This window comes from Odontesthes bonariensis, chromosome 10 (genome assembly GCF_027942865.1).
Source record: "Odontesthes bonariensis isolate fOdoBon6 chromosome 10, fOdoBon6.hap1, whole genome shotgun sequence".
Lineage (NCBI taxonomy): Eukaryota > Metazoa > Chordata > Actinopteri > Atheriniformes > Atherinopsidae > Odontesthes > Odontesthes bonariensis.
This window is the reverse complement of record NC_134515.1, coordinates 22,797,070-22,808,631: the sequence shown is the minus strand read 5'-3', so window position 1 is coordinate 22,808,631 and position 11,562 is coordinate 22,797,070.

Here is an 11,562-nt window from a genome sequence, read left to right as displayed (position 1 = left end):
GAAAAACACACACACATACACACATCAACTGACACAAGGAGGCCACATACAGTATCCTCACACCATAGTAGGAGTGATTGGCCCATTTCTGTTGTTTTTAGAATAAACCATAGGAAGGAGAACACACATGAAAACACAAGGCTGCTTTTGTTCGCTCCAGCCTATACGACAGACAAGGATAGAACAACAAGAGCACTAATCAGCAGAAATCATATTTATTTGATTGATTCATTTTATTGTGATAACCTCAAGTGATAGACTTTAAGAAACAGCAGTACTTTTCATTCCACACTGCTTCAACCCCATCACCCACTTAACCCACAGCAAGAATCCCAAACCCGCTGACCCTGAGCTCCTAGAAGTCTGTTTCAAGTTGCTCCAAATAACGATAATCCATCTTTATCATCTGTGTCTATTTTACAGTTGGAGGGATTTCAGAGGGAGTGAAAAAAAGGTAGGGACTGAGTCTGACACACATGGAGAAAGTTATGCCTGTTCCCACACCCTGCAGTGTTACCATGGGACACACTGACCTGGTGTGGTGGTCTGTCTGTGTAAACACACAACCTGTACCGTGCATACCGGTGTGAGCTGTGGATAATGGCTGACTGAGAACCAATAATATTTTTCCACACAATATACTCACACTCAGTGATTTGCTTGCGTTGTAAAAGTGAGCACATCAGCATGGAACTGTTTAAAAGGAAGGAGAATTGTGTGCAAAAAAATTGCATTTTTAAGATAAGATGTCAAAATATTACGATAAATACACTATAATTTCAAATTGGATGTCAGCAGCATTGCAAAAAAAGTTTGGACAGGGGGATAGTTCACCACACTTTTTCCACTTTACCTCAAACCATCTCAGATTAGTTCAGGCTGAGGGAAAGTGGAAGCATTTATGAATCTTATGTCTTTATCTTTGTGTTTGTTTTTATGAGTCTGTACTGACTGTTTTCACTCTTGGTAGATTTTAGTTGAGTAGATCTTGCGCACATGCATTAACTTAATTATAGAATCATGTCAGTGTTTTATGTGTTGCTGCCAAGAGTTCAACACTGGCTGTAAGTTTTGTTCCTCACATACAGAGAATTCTCCACATCTCTTAATCATATGATATATATAATGATCTGTTTGCACTTTGCACTGAGACTTTTGTCTATCGTAGTTGATATAATGTTCTGTGAATCAGGAAAATTTCAAAATGTTCACAAGTTTTTACTTCTACTTTTTTTTTCAGTGAAATTTTGTTTTAAAAGGGATATTTTATGAAAAATAATCTAGATTTCTTTCATTGAGAGCATGTATTTGGGTATCTGAGCACTACTAACTCAAATCCTCAGAAAAAATCCCAACCCTGAGACTTTGTTTGGGGCCCCTGAGGTCCTATGTTGCAGATTGATCCGTTCAAATTTGCAGGGGGTTTGGACTTCACAGTACTTCTATGTTTGTTTTTTCTTCTTTTAAAAAAGCTGATCAGGTGGAGGTTGACATCACCATCAAACAACTCCACCCGCACAACTAACGTTTTGCTGCACAAAAAAAGATTGAACATCTGTGCTCAGTAAATCTGTTGAGTCAACACATTAATGATTGTAACTTCACGCAAAGTTTCTGTCACTCATCTAAATTTATCGCCATTGTAAGGTTGTAAAAATAAGAGCCTCTCACAGCCACATACAGGGCATGCCTTGTGCTGCAATGATGTGGAAGTGTTTTCCTTCTACCAGCTTTGGCAAAGCCTAAATAATGTGTGTATGTGCATGTATGCAAGTGCATGCATGCTCGCGCACGTGTGCATTCACATCACTCAGCCTTCAGCTGGGCAAACCTAGAGGATTGCGTCACATATGCAGAGAAAAGAGCAGTCCTTGCCAGTAAACTAGTCTTTAATTGCTCTGCAACTGAGAACACATTGCTGAGGAAACAAGGGGCTCATTGTGAGTGCGTGTTCATCTCAACACACCTCATATTTTCAGCAGACCCCTGACCCCCACCAGCATTTACTATAAAATGCAAAGCCAGCAATTAAAGTGTTTGCATGCATGCTCACATGCAGACACTCTTAAAAAGTGTGTCTGCACTTCCATAAACTGATTTATTCCAACAGTAGGTCAAAACGTTATACATTATCTCTTTTAAACGTCAGGGATTGAAGTGAAGTTAGCTTGCAAAATGTACAACACTGTGCTTCCGTGATTATCTTTTAAAGATCTGTGGTTATTAAAAATGAGTGATGTTCTAGTGTATGTGTGTGTGTGTGTGTGTGTGTTGCATGATAGATCTTGGCTGGGTGGCAGTGGTGGTCTTACAGTGATGTAAACCAGATGTGTAATGGATGCAGACTTTCATACCCACTGGAGGGAGAATGAACCCCGTGTGTGCAAGTGTGTACGTTGGTGTGCGGAGCGCCAGCATTGATTACAAATCCAGCGTAATTTTGCATTGTAGCAACCAAATTTGGCAGATTGCGGATGCGGTGCTGGCTGAAATGAGCTCATGCTTCATGTGAGTGACCCATAAATCATGGAGACTGCATACAACCTCTGCAGACCTCAGCAGGACTGACGTTACTAAGGGCGTTTAAAAGCTGTATTACATAAACTTTATCAATGCACAGCAGTTCTGTTTGTTCTGTAAACATCTTGGTCTACGTGTATTATGTTTCAGCTGATGGTAAGATTAAGATGGAGAAACGATCATGAGATTTATTTTCAAACCGTTTTTCTCTGAAAGGCCACCTGACAAATCCCTCTGAATCACTAAATGTAATTTCATAGCAAGGATGCTGGAATGAAGCGAAATTCCTTTTTTTATGATTTAGCCAAATTTAATAAACCTATCTGCTGGACAGAGAACACTGGGCTCATCTGTTGCACCGACAGCACAGACACTGGGTATAATGGATACTTTGTTTGCAGCAGTCCAATTGCCAGCCCCTTTAAACTGGTGAGTTCTCTCTTATTTAGACTTTCAGGAAATACTGCTGGAAGAGAAAGAATAAAGTCATTCAAGTGGTCAGATGTTTCCAACTGATGTAAAAAGTACATGGATGATATGGCTAAATTGGTAGAGTGAGAGTTAGGCTTGTATTCTGCATCTGTGCTCTGACCTCACTGTTTTTGATAAGTAAGGCAAGGCGAGTTTATTTGTCGAGCACAATTCGTACACAAGGCAATTCAAAGTGCACACCTTAACTTTCTTACTGGACCAGACACAACAGTAAATGACTATTGACCCTTCTGGTCAATTACTGAAAGAGAATTCATGAGTTGATTAGATATCAGCTTTTAATTATCAACTGATGCAGCAAACCTGATATTGACCAGGCACTCCCTTTTTTATAGTCTTCTGTATTGTTGATAATCAGAAGATGGCTTTAAGAGCGAGCCATGGAGTAATACCTGCCCCAGATGCAGTGTGTCTAGCGAAAGAATCTCTTTCTTTATGTATGATTGTATTTTTCCTGAACTTGAAAGCCCAGGGACATATTTATGTGAATGGACTGTGTGCTGCAGTCATGTTTACATAGCAATTTGCCGACATGCAAAATTAGTTTCTGCTAGAGTCAAGAGCAACCCCCTTTGCAGCATTAAGTGTCAGTTTGCCCTTGATAATTTTAGCCTGTAAGCATAAATATAAGCGTTCATATCTCACCACTGCAGAAATAAGCAGCATGAAAGTGTTACAATGGATCGCGGGGCACCTGTCAAACAACATCCAGAAGAAAAATGACCTCAGCTACTACCAGGGATGCTGGAAATGAAAATTCATCTGGAGTTCTGGCTCAGAGCAGCACCCCATTCAGCTTTATTTTCTTTCCCTCAAATTTTCTGTTATGCCAAATGTCCTCTGGTATAAATAAATTTACAAGCAGTAACCAGTGCAGACAATTGTACTTAAGATCAGATCTTTACAACAAGGTGGCCACTGATTTCTTTGCAAACAAATCCGTTTGAGAGCAATTAAAGACCAAAGGAAATAGCAGTCTAAAACCTTTGACAGGAATGAGCTACATTTTCCAAGCTACCAATAGAAAAAATGGAAATAACTGACTGTTTTGCTATGAAATGAATGTATTAGTAGCCCCTTTCAAACAGATTGCACAGTAATAGCACTAAAATGTTTCCCCTTGTCATGCTGCCAATGCCTGCTTTTGCTTTGAACCAAACTGAACACTGAAACAAATAAAGCATGCACAGTGCTGTCCCACTGTCTGCTTTTGGATAGCATGCTGACTTTCCAGAATCAGAGGCACGATAAGTAACGCTGTAACAGTGTCGTGTCTTCTACAGCATGCCCCACCATGCCAGCTCAGTTCCTCCTGTGGCTGCTTATGCCGCCACTGTTGTATAGAGTTATGATGCAATGCAGAATTCAGCCCTGCTTTGCGAACAGGTGATGTCAGTGAGATGAGTTCTAAACCCAATTCTAAACCCTACATTATGCAGAATAAACAGGCTTAGATTCTGCAGTGGGGTGTCAAATTTATATAAAGTGCATTAAGCGAAACCAGAAATGTAAGCTAGTCTTTTTTTCGTGCTACCAGACATGAAAATAACTCCTTGGAGCATATATTTCAAACTCTGGTCCTCGGGGGGGGGGGGCGCTGTCCTACAGGTTTTAAATATTTCCCCGCTCCAACACCCCTGATGCAGATCGATGCCTCATTAGCTGGTTTGTACTCCCCCTACTCATACTAACTTTTTGAGTTAGTATGCGAGTTTGAGTAAGCGAGAAGTTCCCGGATGTATACTAGATTCGCCGAAATGTTGGGTAGCCTATGCATCATGAGGTTACTATTTGTACTCAAACTACCCAAGATGCAACGTAACGTGACGTTGCCGATCGACCTGTCAAAACGGCAGTTTCAAGCTAGCTACAACGAGGGTAGGTTCACTTTCTGTTTCAAAACAAAAGCACCAATTGTATCATAATGGCTTTCCCTATGATGAAAGGCAACGGGTATTTTATTTTGCGAAAATAACCGGAAGTGCGTTGCTCACTACGGCTAGCTTTAGTAGCGCCGAATTCGTCGGAACAAAATTGTAAAATAGCCGGTATTTTGTCAGATTTTCAACACGTTGGGGATCTAAACGACTACTTTCTCGCCTGAAAATGTTTCAAATGTTGCTAAAGTTTACAGAGTTTAGAGCTTAAGCGAAATCAGCTTCAGGCCGGCTGATTTCGGCTCGGGGAGTAGCGAAATGCATTGTGGGTAAACGCTCTGCATATTGTCTGATCGATCAGTATGCCATAGGCAGAATGGAAGTATGCAGTTCGCAAGTATGTAGTATGTAGTATGCGGTTTCGAACACAAATCAGGTGTGCCTTAGAGCAGTGTTTCCCAACCCTGGTCCTCAAGGCACACTGCCCTGCATGTTTTCCATGTTTCCCTGCTCCAGCACACCTGATTCAAATAATTGGGTCAGGTCTTAAAGCTCTCCAGAAGGCTGAGGACGACCCATTCATTTGAATCAGGTGTGCTGGAGCAGGGAACCATGGAAAACATGCAGGGCATTATGCCTTGAAGACCAGGGTTGGGAAACACTAACTAAGAGGAACACAGCATCACCTCATTTTGTGAAATAGTCTTAAAATGACTGTTGCATCAAATTCAACAGGTCACAAATACTCCATTTACTGGTTGGCGGAGGATGGTGTTGCAGTTATCACGACAAATTGCTGAGTTCGACTCCTGTAACAACCACTAATGTTAAATAACTTTACTTTGAATTGTTATTTGACATCATTTGACGTTTAGCCAATTTACTTGATTCAGGTTAATCATCAAAAACTATATGGGTGCGGTTTGGAAAACATCATGACTTGCAATAAAACAGGCAGAAAACAGTCGCTCCCCCTTGGCTGAACACATAAAATATGCTGGACACACAAACCAGATGTCCAACTGAAATATATTACTTTAAAAGTCATCCTGGGTGGCATGAAAAAGTGAAAACAGAATTTGTGTTTATCAGCACAAATACAAAGGGTTCTATTATGTGGCTATTTTACATTTTTCCATGAGACTCAGTTGGTCTATACAGGCTGTGCGAAAGCTGAGTGACAGCCAGTCTGACACTAACGGGTTTCCCAATACAGAACTTCCAAAAACTGCAGTTCCTCGGATGAGCAGACTTTTTCGGACATGCCTTTCTTGCGCATCGGTATTGTGTAAAACTACAGAGGGAGCATGGGATGACGAAGTTGATTTGCCCTGGATACGCTGAAAAAATAAATAGTAACGAATGGGTAACGGACTATGTGTGACATAACGAAACTCAACACTTTAACCAACAATGCTGTCGTTTCTCAGCAGATTCTGCAATGGTGGCCTGATGTGTGTAAGCACGCAGTACAGGGCTAAGTTTCTTCTGTCTGGCATGTGTAAATTACCAAGGAGGAACAGTGCCGAGATTAAAAAGGATTTTTTTTTTTTGTGCTGGACTAGGACTAATTCTGATTTTTAATAAAGAGACATGGTTTTATTGTTGATTTGTTGTTCCAGTTTCCCATTCTGTAGTGGTTCTCAGTGGTTTTCAGTCGCAACATGGTTAGGTTTGTTCTGATTCACATATAATCAACCTCGCCCTTCTTTTTAAATCTTTAATTGCTGCTTTCTTGTTCCTTGTAATCTTGTTTTCCATCCACTGCATGCACATGTATCCATTGAACCAGGTCATTATTAGCTTTCAGTGTGAAACACTGCTTGTTTTGTAGTTCTGCCTAATTGAATTATGTATATTAGTTTGACAAAAAACAGATATAGCAGTGTTGAGTGAAGTGAGTTGAAAATAAAATAAACAAGTGTAAAGTAATATGCTTCAATACCTTTTCTGCTGTCAGAACAAAAGAGGGAGGAGTTAGAATAAGATTTGGAGCAATAATGTAAAAACAATGGAAGTAACTGCTGGTCTAGTTGTCTCTAATAAGATTAGTGTTCAAGAATAACCTACTGCTGTATGACTTGTGTTTATATTGGACAGTTTTGTATCCTTATACAGTTTTGTAACTTAATTTCCGATACTTCATGTCCAAATTTTGAGCTAATGCAGAAAGCAGTGTGTGCCTTACAGCGTGGAAAATCAAATTCTGGAAGGGGGTGATGGGCTTTCATTCAAATGGGTGGAGATCTAATTTTCTCCCAGCCCTGTGATAAAACCTTCGATTGACTATTAACTCTTTCCTAACTTTTTACGTTTATTTCTCTTGAGCTATACCTTGTATTTTAGTGTGTCTCAAAGAGATACAAACAGTATGCAACGAAAAGCTTTCTCATCTCTTGCTAAGGTATAACTTCAGGACGTTAATGCTTCATCTGCAGCTCAAAGTAACACGAACACAAGATGCTGCTGGTGGCTCCAAAGTCTCATTAAGGTGCCACTGGGTTTCAAACACATGTGGCCTCTCTGTCTGTGCCACATTCACTCCACTTCCTGCTTTTTTTGAAAAACTGGACTGACTGCAAACACTGGTTGCATACCTAACATGAAGTTACAACAGGTCCTGTGAGCTTTATTGATGCAAAGAGAAGGGAAGTGTTTGTGTTGTGCTATGTGCTGTTCATATGTACACTTTAAAATGCCATTCCATTCTCACACCTACATCTTTATGACATCATATCCTCCAGGTTCTATTGTGGAGAAAGAAGCTGTTTACATCACAGGAAGCCCACTTGACCCCTGTGAAAATGGCGAGTTTTTCCAACCTTAAGGACCTTAAATGGCTCATTCCTGGCTGCTCTTTGGTATACCCAATTTGGCAGCTCTGGAAAAGGAAGCTTGTTGTTTGAAACTTTTAGCCCTTATCTAAGCATTTGTGTCTAACTAAGTATTTTAGTCTATTATGATAGAATAAATAATAATGATAATAATAATTATTATTATAAGCTATTATCGTTAATAATTAATTTATTTTCTGTGTATTTTCTATTCAGTTTTACCATCTGTTATCACTTTGTTCATTTTTTTTACATTCTAGTTTAAGTTGCACTTCAACCAAAAGGTCCCAGTACTTTTATCCCCAGGGAATGCTTTTCAAGGAATTAAATTATTCCTTCGGACAACAGAAATAAGGATCTCAATTGTGGCCTTTTCCTGTGTCACACCTTGACGCTGACAGATTGTATGAGTGTTGTTGGGGATTGACTATGAGATGACTGAGAAAGGTGGGAATAAGGAAATGGGACAATTTGGCAAATCAAAAAATTTTAAGCAATCCAAAGGCAACAGGTACGCTCAAAAGTACTTCCTTGCAACCAGGACTGTTTTGGGGGTTAGAATATCTCCCCAGTACTTTGTTTAACCCCTGGTCCCTTCAGTGGAAATACAGAGGTTTAATGGTTCTCCAAAAATCCCTGGTCCTTAATAGAAAGTTTATGTGGTCATAATGCAGCTTAAGAAAATGTATCATATGTTTTCAGACTTGTTAAGTGGAAACTGAACTTACTGTGTTTTTAATGCATTAATCATGCTTTAGTGAGGTTGCTGCAGAAAGGGTTTTCTGTGCACTGAATTCTTACCAGACTCAAGCTAGTACAGAATACTTCCTTTCCTTTTAGTTAGAAACCACCACTGGGACTTTAATGCCCGTGGAGTGGAGTGAGTTGGTAATTTATCACCATCCATCTCAAATTGTTTGAAATGGAAGTCTGATTTTATAGCTGGTGTCACATGTTAACAAGCACATTTTATGGTGGAAGTGATGGAGGGTCACCCCACCTAGGAATTACCACACCATGTGGCTTAGCAGCAAGTCAATTTCCTTTAGAAGAAGTTAAGTTTGAGAAAATTTAAAATGGAATACATTTAATTGTGCCTATCAGTACCTACAGCTGAAATAAGTTGGCCATGGCATGAGCACTTTGAGACTTTTATATAGTTTTATGATGCAATATCATAATGCCCGCAGCTTGGCAACTTTTGCTCTTCTTTTCTTTTTGAAGCTGGGGTTGCTTCTTAAGTCAAAAATAAAGTGTATTCATCGCTGATTGTTTGATGTCATTAAAACGGATTCCATCCATTTTCTTAGTCCTTCCTCACTACAATATGCCAGTACCCCTGTGTCCAAATCTAATAAAATTGTATCATGTAAAAATCCTGATGGTTCATGTAAGGGTCAGGGGAATTAAACTAATTGAGTGGTGTCCTGTTTTGCTAAAGTGGACTCATTAACTTTGTCCCTCATCACTGCAGGACTGTGAGCAAAGACTAAAGAGGAGGAATTTGAACATTGTGCACCGTAATACCATTGGCTACATTCACATTCAGAGCTGCATTCCAACATTAACCCAATTAAAACTTTACTCTGAATAAAAAACACTTTTTTATTACTAATAACGTCATACTCAGGGTAAGCAATAACTGAATAAAGCTATGTAGAGGACAATGATCATAGTCTCCTGAAGCAGACATGCATTTTCACCTTAATCGCAATATTACATCCTACCAGGACTGGAGCTACCAAAACCAAACATGGGACAAACAAAATCAAAACACTGAACTGCTGGAACTAACTGGACTGAACAAAACTGCGACAAGAAACTGGGAGTAGAACGAGGGAGAGTTACAGTGAGGATTTGGCAAAACTGTGACAAAACAGTGACTAAATACTGTGGGGAGAGTTTTTGGTGAATGTAGCTGAGGATAGATTAACACAGGTGAAGAGAGTGGAGCTGATGACTAGAATGGAGAGAGACTGGGGAAGTAATTGAGGAAATGACAGAACCCAAACAAGAAACAGAATGAAAGCAAGCATAAAAACACCCCATCAAAACAACACGGAACATGACAGTTTTGGGCTCCTGCTCACAGTTAAAAGAAACTGTGTTAGTTTAAATGATGATCCCAAACTGAACTTAGGCAATCATGCTTGTGGGTTTGCCTTGCTCATCTTTCTGTTGGCCCTGTAATGGATTTGCAACCCTGAGCAGCTCCAAGTAAAAGCCTGATTCACAGATATTACGACCTTTTCCCTCACATCTGGACAATGTGTTTGGGCAGACGTCCATTCAAAATTGTGCCAGTCATTTATTTGAGAAGTGGTATTTTAGAGCACCACTGTCTGCCAGAACAGACCGATTTCAACCTGTTTCCTTTTCCCTGTCTGCTTCTGTGTGGTGATAGTCTCTTTGGTGATGGTATAAATCGTCTGGATGAAGCAAAACACCTCGGCTTGATCTACACAAACTGTAGATTTCAAACAAACTGTTTGAATGTGTGCAGCAGGGACAGGTGAAAAAAAGAAGAAACTGCATCAGTTAAGCATGATTTCACACTTTAGTACATACCTTGGAATAGGATGAAGGGATTCAAAGAATCATAACTAAAACCTGCTTTTCAAAGGCATTGTTCATCTTCTTGCCAGCTGCATATAGAGCACATTGCTGGATCCACCATCTACAGGGCTCTTTGAGCACCCTCGGGGTCTAGCATATATTTAGGAACTCTTCCACTTATGTGACGTGCCTCTTTGCATACTGTGAAGCTGCGTGATTTTCTTTCACATTGACCAGTGAATGAAGAGTAAATAGAGAAGGGTAAATGATGCATAGTCCACACACAGGTGAGAAGGACACTCCAAATCAACTCTCCAAACAAAGACAAAAGTCAGACACCTGTCACTTCCTCCATGTCATTCCTTTCAGTGCAGCTTTGGAAATATTCTATCACTTGACCATCTTTCCGTCACCCAGTTGTATACAAGGTGTCCTCTGAAATCAGTGTGGTGATGCTCCAGTCATGCAAATGTTCCAGCATCATGCTAAGGCACATTCTCTTTCAACCAGCAACAAAGTCTGTGTTGGTGTTGAGAGGCAGTGGAATGAGTCAAGATCCATCTGTCCTGCAGATGAGTCCAGTGTGAAACCATTGTTTCGTATTTATTTATTTGTCCATCTATGTATTTATTTACTTATGTACTGCAGTTTTGTTTTTTATGATCTCTATATTTTTTAGCTTAGGCATCAACATTGCTTCGGTTTAGTCATCTTAATGACTTGTTAAGGGTTAGGAAAAGATTATGGTTTGGCTTAAAATTAAGCTTTTCATTAGCCCTGACAAAGTGTCAGGGCCTTTGGAGGCTCATTTGGTTCAGAAAGTTTGGATCTGTGGTTTTTCAGACATTTCTATCTGTCCACTGGAGTGCTTACTGATGACACATGAATGAGAAAAAACATTGTTTTTAAAGTTTATATACATCTCTTCGGGCTCAACAAACCCTTATTCATACCGTGATCAAACCCCTATGCTCACTTTTATGGAAACTGAATTGATTTGAGTTATTGTCATGAAAAAACCCATTAAGACATGCGGGAGATATTTATGCATGAATTCAAGAACCAAATGGAGGAGCAGTAAGACATAAGCAGGGGGGTCTGGGTGTGGATGTTAACCAAAGCTGTTGTTGGGATATTTAATGACTAACCGCAGTGAAGCAAGGAGGAGGTCCATTGTGTCCAGTTCTGCAGAGCCGCACATGGCATCGCACACTGGGGCAACGCTTTGATGTACAGCTGCTCTTGGAGCAGATGGAGAGTGAGGAAAAAATAGGGTGAAGACA